Consider the following 18,859-nt stretch of genomic DNA (forward strand, 5'->3'; position numbering starts at 1 on the left):
TCATAAGGACGGTGCAGGACATGGTTCAGATCTGTTCATACATAGGCTCTATGAGTTGGAGCCTTTGAGAAAACCTAGCAACAACATCAGGGAATTATTTTTTTATGTTTATATATTTTATTCTATGTGGTGCTTTAATGTTGTGCCCCAATGGAGGGTCAGGTATATAGAGGGCTCTGAATGAACAATGACTTTTGAGATTTGATTATATGTATTACAGCATCCAGAAATAGCCCAAGAATTTAACAAATTTCCTTGGTATCAATATCACTAACTATTTAACATTGGTCATCCATCACTATGTACATAACAGTTCACTGGTAAAGTTTTTCCCTGGAAAGAATGACAGATCAAAGTCAACTCTTTCTTAAGTCACATATGGTTTATATGCAACTCAAGTGCTAAAAGTTTTAAGAGATATACAAAAGGAGAAATTTCTAGAATTAGACACCAATAAGTTGAATTATATTAAAAACTAGTGAGAGTATTTAAAAATATCATAAGCAATATAATTCTTCAAACAGAGTTGTAGCAATGCTTCATGACTGAAAACCATTTCTAGTATATGCATAAAATATAATGAATTTTTCTTTGAAAATAGTAGGAATATAAAAAGAAAAATGTGATTCATAAAATGTATATTAAATATGCATGAGCATGCTTACATAATAAAAGCAGGATTGATTCAATTTCATGAGGTTATATTGGTCCTACCACACACAATCAACATCTATTATATTTGCATCTTAACCTGCCACACTGAAGACCGCATTACACAGGGATGCAACATCATCTCTAATTTTGTTAATAATTCAAATAAATTTAAATTATCTTATTTGAGGGACAAAATCACCAGTCACAAGATGGATTTTGGACAGATAAAAATCTTCCAAACATTTCTATGTATTCAAGTCTCTTTTTCAAGGGAAAATGTAAGTACATTTTATGTTCTAAGCACTTCCAACTAAACTTCTTCATGAGATGTCACATTTATTTTGACAAAATGTACAGATAAAAGATCTCATCAGGCTTCTAGGCTGCCGAAGAGAGTTACTACTTTAAGGAAGCTATAAACTCTGTATTGGATGTTAGTAGATCAAGTATTACTTTGAATTATACCATTTTCAAAAGCTGACAAAAATCTAATGCAGCCTATTTGAACTGAAGTCACTTGTGGTAATTCTCAAAAATATTTTCTGGAAGGCAGATGATGTAGTATGGTTAAAAAATTTGGTCCAAGGACATTATAATTCCTCTCTGGCATTCCGGTATTAAACATGAATTATAGAAAGTGATTATCCTTGTCACCTTGCCTGAAGTAATGATCTTCTGTTTTTTACGGAGCTATCAAAAACCTGCTGTGTCAGAAATGAGTATGATTTCAGGTTATTATCAAGCACACAGATGGAAGGCCTTGATTCAAATCATACTTTTAAGATCACTGCAAACATACTAAGCTAATTTAGAAATTCATACTGCAAGTTTATACTTATGCCTAAAATAGTATTTTTTATCTTTTAGATATTTTATATTGTCTGGGGACACTTTATAGACCTGAATGAATACAATAATTAGGTTAGTTTAAAAAAGGGGGAATACATTAACTAAATTATTTTAATAACAGGCAGCACTGTTAGAAGTCTCTCCATCATCTCTACTTAAAGACAATCTCATGTACACCAGAACAAGACTCTTTCTGATCCTGTGTCATTATCACAATCTCTGTGTCTATTGTTGTAGACACTGTGTCAATCCATCTAGTCAAGGATCCTTCTTTTTTTCCCCATCATCATTTACTTTTCCTTCTCCAGGGAGCAGTCTCTCCTGGTAACAAATAAAAAAAACCAAACATGTGATGAAGTCTCATCATTCTTGACTTCTAAGCAGAACTCTGGTTTCACTCTTCCAAGACGATTTGTTTGTCCTTTTATTTTTTTAATTAAATTTTATTAGTTTTAATGAACATTTACAGAGATTTTGGGTTTTCATTCATTCATTGTTGCACTGTTGTTTGTCCTTTTAAACAATTATGGTATAGTAAATATTCTACTAATACTAGAATTAACATAAATAATGTGTGTGTGTGTGTGTGTGTGTGTGTGTGTGTGTGTGTGTGTACTGTCAAATCAGATCTGACTGGCACAGGAGGAGATAGTCTCTCCTCCTCCAGCAGAGCCTCAGGTGGATTCGAATCATGAACCTATGAGATTGCAGTGCAACTTCTTGCCACTAGGCTGCCAGATCATTATTTTTCTGTCTTCCTTACACATTGTTCAACTTATACATGTATATAAACCATAGAAAATCCTTTCACTTGGGACAGAGCAAGTTTAGTTTTTATAGTGACCTGTTGCATTTTTGACGCCATGGCCTTTCCTGAATCCAGCTGGACTTTTTAATAGTTCCTAGTCTATGTATAATTCCAGTAATTTTTAACATTATCTTCATTGACTTATGTGTGGTATTAATGATGTTATCCATCATGATTTATGTTCTGTAGAATCATCTTTCTTTATTTTTGTTTGTTTATTTATTTATTTATTTAACTTTTTCTGTAATGTAATAAAAATCTCTTCCAGTTGCTTGGTCAAGTAATCATTTCCAGACTTTTTTGAACAGAAAAATGAGCAAATCCAGAACTACATGGACATGTTGAAATGCTTCAACTAGTGCTTCTTTTGTTTTAAAATCTTATATTTCATTAAGGCTTTTAGTACAGCTTAGACTTCTTCCTGTGCTACCATTTGTTCTTGATTATATTATGCCTCTTGAAATATTTGAGCATAGACCAGATGTTTTTGGTACAATGAGTCTGTATATACTTTTAATCTTTTGTGGCTTCTCATACTGGTCAATATTTTGCCCTTAGGATGCTATAATATTTAAAGCTGAAATTTTAATGTACTTTTCAATTCTTTTAGCTGTAGGGATATCAAAGTGTATTCTTCCATTATGGCTTTCTAACTCTTAAGTCTTTGCATTGCAATATCCTCTTGATACTTAAGGAAAATTGACAAAGAAAATTGAGGGGGAAAAGGAACAAACCTTTGATGAGTTAAGATTTATGTGTTCTATCTAGACTGAAAGAGACATTAAAATGGAAAACAATGTTGTTGAAGAAAGTTTGCTCTGGAGCAATAATTAAAGTTGTAGATGGATGATCACTTCCTGAAAAGATCAAACTTGTGATTTTTGTATCTACTCAATAATTTCAATCATCTCAGCAGAAGTCTATTGGACACATAAGATAAACTTTTTTAATAGTATGAATGATTTAACATACAAAAAATGTTCACAATACTTTGTGAAATTTTTCCCCAATGACATGGATTGACATTGTGGATGCAACGATGGGTTAAAACATAGTAATGAACGTGAGGATGGTACAGGACTAGGCCAATTTTCTTTCTGTTTTTGTTAAGTCACTATGAATCAGAATGGACTCCTTGAATGTAACAAAAACCAACCATGTCATGTTAGTAGAAAAAGTGAGAACTTGAAATGAAAGCGATAAAATTGGAAGAAGTAAAAATCTATTTGATTCCCAAAATCATACACATTTATAAAACTACTCTGGGAGAAAGATGTAATATTAAAAAAACAAACAAACAAACAAATAAATGATGTTAAGTTCATAAAATCTGATGCAAAGGAAATATGCACAGGCCCATAGAAATGAGCTCTGAGCATCGAGGCAGAGGCTAAACTTAAGAATATCTTTCTTTGTTGTTGTTGTTGTTAAGAGTTTTATATGAGTCATTGCGACCCTATGAGCAAAAGACCTGAACATTTGTATAACTTTCATCATTTCTCCAAGTTCATAGCATTTCCAAAGGCAAGCTATTTCAGAAGTGGATGCAACTCTTGCTTCCAAGCTTGTTTTAATCAGGGAGTTCCACCAAATACTGTCCACCGTGGATAACCATTATTGCTTTAGACACATCAGTGTCACAATGTTTAGCATGACAGCAATCAAGGGTTACCTCTGTACAGGAAATTGACACATTAGTGCTACACCACTCAGAAGAATGTTTGACCAAAAACAATTAAAAACGAGGCCTGAGGGCCACAGATTAAAATAATTCACACTTGGCTTAGAAGCATAATTTTCTATCCGCTAGGCCAACAGGCCCTCTCTATGATTCACAACAATTCTATGAACAACGATGTTAAACATTGATGTTAAACAAAAAATGTTGAACATTTTTCTTAGAACTTGAAATAAAAAACATTTGCCCTGCTGGATTTGAGAGTATTTCGGATCAGTGACTACTTTTAACTTTCCTATTCCTCTCATTTGGAAAAAGGGCATCTGTTAACCTATGATTTTTCACAACATTGTAATTAGGGAGCAGATAATTTACTTTTCAGTTTTACTAGACTAGGAATAAAAAAGGAAATTAGTGTCAAGATAGATAATGGACAAAGTTTCACCCTTACTTAGTTTCCATGATAATAATTGAGGGTCTTTGGAATTGAAGTTCTTAAATGAGATTTTGTATTTGAGTTCATGCTTTGATGGGTGGAGACTTTGGGTAATGTTAAATTGGGTGAACATATCCACATATGAGGTGAACATGAACCTTGGATAAAATGTAGAATTGTAGATCAAACAAATGTTGTCCTACACTGTCTCACTACACATACACATACATTCATCCCCTAATCACTGTCAACTTTGACTATTACTTTCTGTTGTGGACTGATATGTGTCTTTCAAAATATATGTTGTAAATCTAATCCCAATTTTTAATCTCATTCAGGAGTAGGATTTTCTTCATTAGTTAATAAGGAAATATTAATGAAGAATGTGTTTTAAAGCAATATCTCTTGATAATATAAAAGTATATAAAATAATCAGAAAGGAAGCAGAGTTAGAGGAAAGAGGATGTCATACTGCTTGAAGATTAATAAATAACTGAAAAACAGCGACTAGGAATAGCCAAGAACATTCCCTCAGAGACTGAGAAGGAAGAATACCTTCCCTTAGACCAGTGAAATCTGAATGCTGATTTCTTTTTAGTCTTCTCCCATAAAGATATTCAGCTTCCAGACTCTAGTGGAGATTCACTATGGATTAGAACAGACTCAATGATAGTCAGTGACTAAGTGAAACTGAAGATAATCAGGGCCAAATAGGATTATGTTTTATTGTCCAGAGAGCCACTTTGAGCTAGACCCAATGCACCAAACAATAACTACAAGCTATGAGAAAATAAATGTCTGTAAAAGTCATCCTTTGGTAGTGTATCTATTGTAGTTGCACTAGATCATTAAGATACCTTCTTTTGCATCTTACGGTAAAACAAAAAGGAAATACTAACTGTTGTGAATTTAATTTTGTTCCTCCATGATATAAGCACGTATGACCCATTTTCAAGGCTATGTAACAATTCCTTTTTTAAAAGAAGAAAGGTTCATGATCTGAAAATTTACTGTTGAGAACTAAATTGCCTAATATGTGTTTTAGAAAATCTAGCATGCCAAGGTAAATGTATACCTCCAAAAAGCAAACATGAAGGAGAAAGAAAATAAACAAATAATGAAAAATTAAAATAAAAGAGTCAAAGCAAGTAAATTCAGATAAAAATGCAGACATCTAGAGAATTCTAAACCAAGGTAATAGATGAATCTTGTCAAAAGAATTTATATGCAAAATATCCTGGGCTTCACAGAGGAGACTTGGTTTGTTTCTTAAAAGCAACATGGTTTTCAGCAATTTCTCATACAAGCTCCACTCAAGTTGATTTTTCTGTTTTGTTTTGTGGGATTCTCTCCTCATCCTACTCCTTTTATACACTTAGTACTGTGTTTTGAAAGAATCCTGGTAGTTACATAATTAACCATTTCACTGCTAGACAAGATGTTTATGGTTTCTATCTATCAACCACATTTGTAAAAGATGCGGCAGGTAGTAGCCTCTACAAAGATCATAGCCATTATAGAAAAATGGGTGAAGAAATTATACTCTGTCCTATAATACCGGCACATGTTAGAATCAACTTAGTGAGACAGAAATTTTGGTTCTGTAGTTGAGAAAACTTTGTAAAAAGTATTGGAGAACATTATAAACTGTTTTTTTAAACTTCATCTATAACTTGTGATCTTCCTTCTCTTTCTTCCCTGCCTCTCCCCAATAATACATGACCTTAAGAATGAGAGTAATTTTCTCCTTTCTGACAGTTACTGAAATTGTCTAGCAGTGAAAGATATTGTACATCTTTTTTGATTGAGGTCCTACAAAAATTGGATAGGTCCTAAAAATTAATACCCTATGTACATCAAAAGACTTCTCTAGAAGGATATTATAGCTAATGTCAGATGGATCTTGGCAGAAAGCAGAGTACCAGATCAATGTCTATCTGTGTCTCATTGACTATGCAAAGGCATTTGACTGTGTAGATCACAACAAACTGTGGCTGATTCTGAGAAGAATGGGAATTACAGAATACTTGATTGTGCTTATGCAATACACATGTTTGGACCAGGAGGTAGTCATCAGAAAAGAGCAAGGAAACACTGCATGGTTAAAAATTGGGAAGGGTGTGTGCCAAGGATGTGTCATATCTTCATACATTTTCAATCTATGTGCAGAACAGATTATGTGGGAGGCTGGGTCTCTGGGGAGAAATGTGGCATCAGGATTGGAGGTAGGCTTATCAAGAATCTGCATTATGCAGATGATACAACTCTGCTTGCTGAAACTGAGGAGGACTTGAAGTGCTTGCTGCAGGATATCAAGGACTGAAGCCTTCAATATGGATTGAATTTCTACATCAAGAAAACAAAGATTCTTACCACTTGGCAGATTGGCAGCATCATGATGGATGGTGAAGAGATTAAGATGGTTAAGAGCTTCAGTTTGCTTGGCTCTACAATAAGCACTCTTAGTACCAGCAGCCAGGAAGTTAAAAGACAAATTGCATTTGGAAAGTCTGAATTCAGAGACCTCTCCAGAATACTGAAGAGCAATGGTGTCAGTCTGAAAACTAAGGTGCACCTTACACAGGCCATGGTCATTGCAATTACTTGCTATGCATCAGAAAGCTGGACAATGAATAATAACTAGGGATGATAGAAGGAGAATTGATGCCTTTGAGCTGTGGTGCTGGAAAAGAGTATTGAATATACCATGAAATACTAGAACAAACAACTTCAATCTGGAGAGGATGAAGCCAGGCTGCTCCTTGGTGGCAAGGATTCTGAAACTTCATCTGACATATTTTGGACATGTTGCAATGTGGGATCAGTCTTTGAAGAGGGACATCATGCTTGGAAGTTTGGAGGACCAGAACAGGAGAGGATAATTTTCTATGAGGTAGATTGATTCAGAAACTGGGGTAATCAGGGTGTGTGTGTTAAAGAAAGTAAGATTGACACAGGATATAGCAGGGTTTAGGGCTGTTGTACACAGGGTAACTATGAGTTGCAGGTGACTAGACAGCACACAACAACATCAACAACAACCCAGTTACAAAATGGGAAATGCCATGAGTAGACATTTCATCAAAGACGCATTTCAGATTACCAACAAATGCTTGAAGAAGTGTCCAAGATTATTAGCTATCAAAGAGATACAAAGAAAAGAAGAATGAGATATCTCACCAAGCAAAACCAGAAATGCTCAGGAAGATAATAAATAACAAATTTTGGCAAGTGTGTAGATGAATTGGAACTCTTAAAGACTGTTGTTGAAAATGTAAAAAGGTGCAACTACATAGAAAATAGTTTGTGCCCTCCTTAAAAAGTTAGAAATTGAAATACCATTTGTTCCAGCAATCCCATTACTAGGTATATATTTGTTGTTGTTGTTGTTATATGCCATCGAGTCGCTTGCGACTCCTAGCGACCCTATGTACAACAGCCCTAAACTCTGCTCTGTCCTGTGCCAATCGCACTGTCTCCAACACTCCCATCCCGATTATCCCAGTCACTGAATCAATCCACCTAGTAGAGGGCCTTCCCCTTCTGCGCCGTCCCTCCACCCTCCCAAACATGATGTCCTTCTCCAAAGGTATATATATCTCCAAAAAATGAAGTTCTTGAAGTAACAGAAACATACATACTTACACCCATGTCAATCCAAAACTGTTTATAATCTCAAAGAGTTAGAAATTATTTAAGTGTTCATCAATGAAAAAATTATTAAAGAAATAATGTTATAGTCACACAGTGGAGTGTTATACCTCACTAAAAAACAAGGGAAAAAGTTTTAATTGTATACAACATAGATGCAACTAGAAAAAATGATTCTGAGTAACATAAATCAGTCACAAAGAGAAAATATGTTTTAAGATCACTAATATAAAAAGCTAAAAACAGTTCACACAGAATCAAACTCAGATGGTTAGCAATGATGAGATACAAGAGAGAAGAGTGCAAAACTATTTTTAAAAAAATAATATTTTTTTGCGAAAAAGAAAAGAAAATTGGCAGATAGGTCTTTTTAAAAAAATGTTTTGATATTGGACACAAGCAAATAAAGCTTGAGATTTCTAAATGTCCATCTGAGAATGCAATTTAAAGGAGGGCTCTCGATCTTACACTTATTTCCTAGAAACAGTCTAACTTCCGTAAAATGGACTAAGTTAGAAGTAGAAATATTAGACATTAAGTCTACCTTACAGATACATGAATACTACCCTGGAGTATAGAATCCTTCTGAAAATGAATTCAGAAAACATACAGAAACTATATTATCTTAAGGCAGTACAGACTTGCAGTAGCCTCAAAAACTTTTTTTAAGGAAACATTAGCAAACCTACTAAGAACTTATTACTTGAAGTTCTTAATAGTATATCATGTTCACCACTGGAGAGATAGATAATTCCTTCTGGTATCTAAAAGCAGTGAAATATATTTATATATTATCCTAACAATTTTCTAACCATACATATCAATTAATGAAGCTTAATTATAAACTTTTTATCTTGCACAGATTTCAATATTTCTTATATGATTTTGCAAGTTTCTGTAACTGTGCCATGTCTTTCACAGATGACCCAGGTATCTATCAATTTCTGTATCATATTGCAGTGAACTATCAGGTTAATATGAGGAACTCTGGTGGTCTAGTTGGTAGTGAGTTGTGTTGCTAACACAAAGGCAGGAGGTTTGAATCCACCAGATGACCTTTAGGTAAAATATGGGCAATCTCCTTCTGTGAAAACCCAAATGGAGGGTAAGCTATTAGTTATTTCCAGTGCAACAGCAATGAGTTTGCATTTTGAACAGTAAATATGACATGATTTAGTGTATTTCTTTTGTTATTAGCCACCAGATCAAGGGCAAGCTCAGGAAGCATTAGAATATGTAAAGATTCGTGCTAGTGAACCTAGAAAATTTCCAAACTTAGAGGTCTAGGATTTATGCACTGAAAAGAAGCAAGCTAGCATCTAGTCATATCATTTCACACTTACTATGAGATTACAGGTAGAAGATACTTTTGAGCATGGTCCCTCAATTCAACAAATAAATAATGATAAAACTTTATCAAGTTCCTTCCAAGTATTAAATGTACTGTCGTGTACTATTAGCATTCTCACTATTATTATTTTAGAACTCAAATTATTATCGTTTCATTATTCAACTTATTTCAACACAATTTCTTTTGCAATAACTTAAAGCATACTCAAAGTCTAAATATTGTAAGATGTTCACTTTGATTTTTTAAGAAAGGCTACTTAAATGTTTTCTAATAACTAACATATTCTATGATAATAGACTAGTTAAAGAATTAAATTTTCTCTTTGTATTATAATTTTTAATAAACAGGCATTTGCAATAAATAAGTTGTTGAGCATATACAATTCTATCATACCAATCCAGGTTTCATTTCTTTCATCAAGGCCATTCCTTTTCAATTACCAGTTCCTGCTTATTTCCAATTTTTGCATTCCAGTCACTAGTTACTATTAATGTACCTTGATTGCAATTTCAGACTGCAGAAATTGGTAGAAATAATTTCTCCATATTCGACTTTAGTGTTTCGTGTGTAATTTTGAATAATATTAACAGATCTTTCTTGTATGCATATAGATATTGTCCTTCTATTTACAACATTATACTTCAGGATGGATCTCGAAATATTCTTTTTGACAATGCATGTGACATCAATCCTTTTCAATATGTGTTTCTCAGCATAATAAACCATGATCGGTCAATGCTAAAAGCAAGATTATGAGTAGTATTGCATTTAGAGGAAGACTCGTCAACATTGGATAATATGCAGATGACACAACCTTGCTTGCAGGTAACAAAGAAAATTTGATTAAACACAATATTGTAGTTTTCAGTATGGATTACATCTCAACATTAAGAGAGCAAAAATTCTTACAACTGGACAAGTAAACAACAATGTTTTATCATTTTACTTTGATCTATAGTCAACATCTAGGAAGGCAGCAGTCAGGAAATCAAGTGTTAAACTGGGCTTGGGGAAGTAGAGGGTCAGCACCAGAGAAGGAAGGATGCTCTCAACTAGATGAATTGACACAGTGACTAAAAATGAGCTCAGGTGTGTCAGAGATGGTGAGGATGGAACGGGATAGGGTAGAATTCAGACTCACTATTCAGAGTGTCACTATGAGCTGCAGTTGATTCAATAGCACATAAAACCACCACCAACGTTTGACTGACAAAATTGGTGCCAAGAACCTCTTTAAAATGCTAAAAAACAAGGTTGTCACTTTAAAGACTAGGATAAGCATGCTTGAAATATCATTCTAATTGCTTCATGTGTAAATCAAAATTGGGTAATGGATAAGCAATCCTGAAGAACTGATGTTTTTGAAATGTTACTGATGAAGGATATTGACTATACGATGGACCGTGGACCACCAAAAGAATAGGGCATTCTAGTGGCCTAACAGTGCAAAGCTATGCTACCAGCCGGAAGGTACATAGTACGTGACAATAACCAGACTAAAGAATAAACAAATTTAACCTTGAGGAGAATGGGAATCCCAGAACACTTGATTGTGCTTATGTGAAACCTGTACTTGGACCAGAAAACAGTCCATAGAACAGAGTGGAGAAACACTGCATGGTTCAAAATTACAGGAAGGAAGTGCATCAGGGAATGTGTTTTGGCTCCATACCTTTTCATTCTATATGCAGAACAAATAATTCTGGAGGCTGGCCTTTATAAGGAGGAATCAGGATGAGAATTGGAAAAAGACTCATCAACAACTTACATTATACATATCACACAAACTTGCTTGCTGAAACTGAGGAGGATCTGAAGTTCCTGCTGCAGAAGGTCAAGGACTGGACTGCAGCCTTCACTATGGATTGAAGCTCAACATCAATAAAATAAGGATTCTCACCACTGGGCAATTGACAGTACCATGATGGATGGAGAAGACATTAAACTTATTAACAGTTACATCTTGCTTGGCTCCACAATCAACACTTTTGGCACCAGAAGTCAAGAAATTAAAAGATGAATTACATTAGGTAAATCTGCTGTCAGGGACCTTTGAAGAGTTCTGATAAGTAATGATGTCAGCCTAGAGCCTAAGGTGTACCAGATTCATAGACGGTCTTCCCAATTACTTGTTTTTTGTTTGTTCCCCTGCCCAAATTACTTGTTACGCATCAGAGAGCTGGATAATGACTAGGGATGATAGAAGAAGAATCAATACCTTTGAGTTGTGGCGCAAGAGAAGAGTCTTGAATATACCGTGGACCACCAAGGAAACAAATATGTCTCTCCTTGGAGGCTAGGATTCTAAAACTGTCTCACATATTTTGGCAGGTAGCCAGGAGGGACTGATCCTTGGTAAAGGACATCATGCTCAGAAGGTCAGAAGAAAGTGAATGAGAATAAGACTCTAGATGAGGTAGATTGATACAGAACTAGGTCTGTGGGGAGAGGTGTATTGTAGTCAGTGAGACTGGCTTAGGATAGGGTAGGCTCTAGAGCTACCATACATAAGGTCACAGGCAACTTGATGGCATATAATAAAAACATCTGGGAAGATGTGCAACCACAGTGCTCTCTGAAGGAAAAAATTTGAAGACTTTAATAATGTGATCATATTGTCAGAGGTGCCAGTCCCAAGAAAGAGACAAGATTTTTGGAAAAGAAGCAATTCTGAGAGGGAGAAGATCTTTAATCATAAAGGACTAACACAATAAATGCAATATTCGGCTTCTGTCCAGCAGAGATTATATAGGGAATTATAGCAACCCCATAGGACAGAGTAGACATTCCTAGTGGGGTTCTAAATCATTTTCCTAAAGATCAGCAGGTTTATCTGAAGCAATAAAATCTTTCTTAGTTGTCAAGTGTTTAACTAGAACTTCTTTAATCATTAAATTAGAGAAATATAATTTTCATTTATTTTTTAATTCCTTGAAATTTGGCCAAACTGTAATCATGGATTAAAATAATGTATAAATCTCATACAAAGTAAATATATAAGAAAATATTTTTCTTAATTGTAACAACATGCATTCAAATTATATAGTTACTTAGAAATATATTCATTTACTTGGTTAGGGACACACACATACATAAACAGACACACACCCTTTAACATACATCTATGCATTTTGTATCAGCACCAAGATTTCCTTGTTTATTACATATTGAGAATAATACTGGTAGTATTGCAGAATGATTATTTCATAAATCTCATCCTGAAACATGATTGGGGAGTACAGAGTAAGAGATAACTTACTTAACGTCACTACATTCCAAATATGTTTCTATATGACATTGTAAATATATTTATTTAAAAGGAGTTGAAGATTTAAAAAAAATATGCTGAAATTTATTTTTGTCTAGATAAAAATCTTTGAGAGCGTTCACTCAAGCAGTTACTTACCCTTTTAAACAGGCGAAACAGAGTCCAAAGAATTTGATCATTACAAAATGCTTGAATAGTTCATATATTAAGAGATGTTATAAATAATATCTTTGGGTTCTCTCTGCTTATTAGGTCATATCCAATTGTCTTGATCCAGTGTTTTCTTGAGATTTGTACTGTTTCCAAATACAGCATAAAAATTACCTCAGCCATATATCTTTCAGAATATATAGGTTTTTTTTCCTCTGGAGACTTGACACATAAACTAATTATTTTCCTCTATTATTCAAAGAGTTAAAGGAAAGGATGTATATGACCTAGTGGTAAGAAAGTACACTACAATCCCAAGGGCAAAAATGTTAGAACCTGCAAACTTACTCTGTGAGAGAAGGCTGGGCTATCTCCTCCCATGTAATTTAGTGCCTCTGAAAACCTACTGGAGGGTCAACTATGAGCTGGTTCTGATTCAATGGCAAACAATTATAAAGAAAAACATAATAAGACGTTTTCTTTTCACATACTAATGTTGGTGCTTAATTCATACTATATTAGTACAGTAAAGACAAAATTAATAAGTAGCTATGTAAATAATGAATGTTTTGATTTTCCCCCTGCTTTCATGTTTGATTATGGAATAAAAGTGAGTTTCATGATATGAATTATCCAATTTTGGGTATAAAATCTCTAGTAGTATTTTCTTTGTCTGCTTTCATTTTAATTAGCAACATACAGCTAATATTTTTGTTAACTTACTAAGATATTTCTATATTAGATACACTGCTAAATCTTTAAAAACCTAGTCAAGAAAGAAAATATCTTGCAAATGACATGAAATTTATGTGTGTGTATAAGGATAACAGAGATATTATTTAAAAAAAAAGTTTTTATGATTGTGCATGCGTGCGTGCGTGCACACACACACACACACACAATCTCCACTCCACCCGAATTCAAAACTATCTCAGGAACAGGTTTGAGGAACACTAATGAGAGAAGGACCAGATGAGCTGCGGGAGGATATCAAGAATATCATCCAGGAAAAATGCAAAAGATCATTACAAAAGACAGAGGAAGAAAAAAAGACCAAAATGGACATCAGAAGAGGCTCTGAATATTGCAATAGTGTGGAAAGAAGCCAAAGCAAAAGGAAGAAGTCAAAACATTAAGGATCTGAACAGAAGATTTCAAAGGGCAGTGCCAGGAGACACAATAAAGTATTATAATGATTTGTGCTAAGAGCTGGAGTCAGAAAATTCAAGGGGTTAGAACTTGCTCAGCATTTCTTAAGCTGAAGGAACTGAAGAACAAATTCAAGATTCAAGTTTCAATATTTAAGAATGCTTTGGGCAGAATATTAAATAACTCAGGAATCACTAAAATAAGATGGAAAGAGACTACAGAATCATTGTACCAAAAAGGAATTGGAGGACACAGAAAAATGTAATGAGATAGATACATATGAGCAAAGAGCCTGTAGTGATGAAGAAGCAGCTCAAGCTGCTCTGAAAGAATTGGCAAAAAACAAAGCCCCAGGAATTTATGGCGTACCAATTGACATATTTCAACAAACAGATGCTACCCTGAATGTGCTCACCATGTGTGCCAAAAAGTCTGGTTACGGCATACTGACTGGAAGAGATTTATATTTGTTCTCATTCCAAAGAAAGGTGACCTGACAGAGTGTGGAAATTATCGAGCAATATCACTGATATCAAATGCAAGTAAAATTCTGCTGAAGATTATCCAAAAAATGACTGGAACAGCGCACCGAGAACTGCCTAAAGTACAGGCTGGGTTTAGAAGAGACTGGTACTAGGGATATTATAGCTAATATTAGATGGATCTTGGTTGAAAGCAGGGAGTACCAGAGAAATGTCTATTTGGTTACATTGACTATCCAAAGCATTTGACTGTTTGGATCACAACAAACTTTGGCTGATTGAGAAAAATGGGAATCTCAGAACACTTGATCATGCTTATGCAAAAACTACACTTGGACTAGGAAGAACAGAGGAAGGAAACACTGTATGATTCAAAATTGGGAAGGGTGTATGCCAGGGATGTGTACCATCTCCATACTTTTTCAATCTATACGCAGACAGATTATCCAGGAGTCTCGGCTCTATGAGAAGAAATGTGTCATCAGGATTGGAGGAAGGCTCATAAAAAATCTGCATTATGCAGATGACATAATCCTACTTGCTTAAACTGAGGAAGACCTGAACCACTTACTCCAGAAGGTCAAGGATGGCAGCCTTCAATATGGATTGAAGTTCTACAGCAAGAAAACAAAGATTCTCACCCTGAGTTGATTGGCAACATCATGATAGATGAAGAGATTGAAATTGTTAATAGCTTTAATTTTCTTGGTTCCCCAATCCACACACTTAGTATCAGCAGCCAAGAAATTAAAAGACAAATTTTATTGGAAAAGTCTGCTGTCAGAGACCCTTCCAAAGTACTGAAGAATAACGATGTGCGGAGACTAAGGTGTGCCTGATTCAGACCATAGTCTTTGCAGTTATTGCTATGCTTCAGAAAGCTGGAAAATGACTAGGAATGATAAAAGGACCATTGATGTCTCTGAGCTGTGGTGGTAGATAAGAGTAATGAATATCTTATGGACTGCTAGGAGAAAAACAGGTTCATTCTAGGGCTACTGCATGAAGGCAAGGATTCTGAAGCTTCATCTGTCATACTTTGGTCTTGTTGCAAGGAAAGACCAGTCCTTGGAGAGGGATATCATGCTTTGGAGTTTGGAGGGACAGTGCAGGAGAAGAGGACACTTGATAAGATGGATTGATTCAGTGTCTGGGGTAATGAGAGTGGGTGTGTCAGAGACAATAAGATTGGAACCGGATAGAGCAGGTTTTAGGGCTGTTGTATATAGGGTCACTATTAGTCGCAGACAACTCAATGGCACACAACTACAGCAAAAACAATATTTCCACCAGTTTCTCCAATACAAAAAGGATGGGCAATCTCCTCTCATTTACTTAACTGCCTCTGAAAACTCACTGAAGGGTCAACCTTCGCTTGATTTTTTACTCAATGGTACACAACAACAACATCAATGTGTATATTTACAGAAATAGCAACTACTTTATAATTTATAATTATGTGCAAATTTTATATAATCTAAATTACAACATATTGGGGTGGGAACCAAACCAAAAACCAAACATTCTGTCAAAAAGTTAATTACAAACCGTAGTCACAATCTGTAGAGTTTCTAAGGCTGTAGATCTTAATAGGAGTAAACTACCTCAGTTTTCTCCCATGGATTCTAGGTATCCACCATATCACCAAAGCTAAAGCTACTGAGTAATGCAGAAGTAGAGAAAAAGTTGTTCTATATGAGCAAACTATTCTACGTTGATCAATAATCTCTCCATTCTCAATATATTAACAGTGCCACATATTTTTGCTTAATATGATGGTAGCAATCTTACTGATCCTATTAAAAAGCACAAAATGAAGATCTAAGAAAAATTATTTGGTATTTTTCTATATGTGTTCTTCTCAATAAAGAAAATGTTAGCTGTTAAATGATGCAAAATAATGTGAAATAATATAGATATTAAATCCTTACTAATAATATTAAAATATTCCCATACTAGTTAATTTTTAGTTATTTCTTGAATATATGAAGCAAATTCTCTGTATGACAAGAAATTCTAGCTAGAAATCTGTGATAAACTCTTCTCCACCCTTACAATAGGAGCTTTGTTAACCTCTGAGTTAGAACAGAAGTGCAGATGATGTGTCTGTGTGGACACATCTGAAAATCTGGCCCACCATGGATCATCTATGTGTCAGATCCAACTTAAAGGTACACAACAACAATATATATGTATATGTGTGTATGTGTGTGTGTGTGTGTGTGTGTGTACACATACACTTCTTAACATCAAGAAAACAATAATTCTCACCACTAGGCTGTTTGGCAGCATCATAATAAATGGTGAAGAGATTGATATTGTTAACAGGTTCAGTTTGCTTGAATCCAAAATTTCATTCTTGCTATTCCGGCAGTTAGGAAATCAAAAGATGAATTGCATTAGGAATGTCAGCTGTCAGGAATCTTTCCAGAGTACTGAAGAGCAACAATGTCAGAATGTCAGTCTGGAGACTAATGTGTGCCTGATTCAGGCTATGGTCGTCACAATCTCTTGCTATATATGCATCCAAAAGCTGGACAACTATTGATGATAGAAGGAGAATTAATGCCTTCGAGCTGTGGTGCTGGAGAAGGGTATTGAATACACTATGGACTGCTAGAAGAACAAACACTTTCATCCTAGAGAAGGTGAAATCAGGCTGCACCTTGGAGGTGAGGATTCTGAAGCTCCATCTGAGTATACCCTGAGTATGTTGCAAGGAAGGATCAGCAGTCCTCAGAGAGGGATGTCATGCTTGGGAGAGTGGAGGGACAGTGCAAGAGTGGAAGATCTTGTATGAGATGGATTGATTCAGTGATTTGGTTAATGAGAGTGGGTGAGTTGGAGATGATGAGGTTGGTACAACATACAGCAGGGTTCAGAGCTCTGTGAGCTTCAAGTAACTTGACAGCATTTAACAACAACAACAACAACAACATATATATATATATATTTATGGTCAATTCTGAGATATACACACACACACACACACTTAAAAATTTTAGACCAGCAGATATTTTTTAAATTTATTTTACAGGTGAAAAATACATTGCACTGTTTGTGAAGGGAAACGTTAAGACTACATGGACTAAAATGGGAAACTTGAAAGAGATGATCTAAGATATGTGGAAATATTTAAATTGCTGAAATGCTAATTCTTGTAACTTGTTTATAAATGTATTGCTAACGAAGTTCTTTTAAAAGGAGAGATTGTATAACATTAACCCAGGGCCCTAAGAATTGACTTATAGAAGCTCTCTAGTCTGTACATTTTCATAGAAAGAGACTATCATTTCCCTGCTGAGTTGCTGGTAGATTCAAATTGCTAACTTATCTTTCATTAAGCATTAAAAACTACGCTACCAAGCCTCCTGTTTATAGTATTCAGCATGTAATAATCCTTCTTTTTGATAAAAGACTCATAAATATTAATGAATGTCTGGTGGCCTAACAGGTAAGCAGTTGTGGTGTAAACCAAATAACATGTGATTTGAATCAACCAGTTGCTCTGGAAGAGAGATGAGTGAATTCAGAATATACATCCCCTGAAACATTTCTAGTAGCTCTACCATGAGTCAGCTCAGATTTGACAGTACATAACAAACAAAACAAAAAATATTAATAGTCTAAACTATGAAAAAACAAAGTAAAAGTCAAGAAAATATTTTGCTTTAAACCCCTCATGTTTAAGATGTTACTACCCTCATGAGCCGAATTCTAGTTTACGATATTTTTATTCTTAATGCTTTATTTTTTAGATCATTTTTATTATTATGTACTCCTAAACATTTTATTGTTAACATCCTCTCAGTTATGTTTACTGGGACTTTCATTTAAAGAATAACTTTCTAGTTTAATACTGAGAATGAATAAACTTGAGCTTCTATATAAAATATTTTAATTCCCAGAAACAAATGATTAGTGTGTAGAATTTCATACTTGAGGAGAAGTTGCACTATTTTAACTGTTTTATATTCTACCACGTTTTCATATGGGAAATGCATTTTTTCCCCAACTCTTTCTTTAATATTTGCCAAGTACATAGTGCAAAAAAAGAAAACTAACTTCTTTGGAGAGTAACTAACCACAAGGACATTGCCTGTATCAATTTTATGATGGATGGAAGATTTCACATTAAGAGGAAAATCCTTCATTTCAAAACATTAACCCATACAGTGCTTAATAATTGAAGCCTTTATAATTTAGAGTTCAGAAATGAATTAAGTGCAATATAGACTAATTCCCCCCTTTTCTTTGGGTTTTGGTTTTTTTTGCCCCAGACAGATTATTGCTCATTTTTAAATCTGCATGTCAGTACTTTGTTACAAGAGTTTGAGAATTAACAATAACTTCTACATTATAAAATATTTTCTTACTATTTGT

The sequence above is a fragment of the Elephantulus edwardii genome, unplaced genomic scaffold (assembly GCF_000299155.1).
Source record: "Elephantulus edwardii isolate Elephantulus edwardi_28Jun2011 unplaced genomic scaffold, EleEdw1.0 scaffold00198, whole genome shotgun sequence".
NCBI classification, from domain to species: Eukaryota; Metazoa; Chordata; class Mammalia; order Macroscelidea; family Macroscelididae; genus Elephantulus; species Elephantulus edwardii.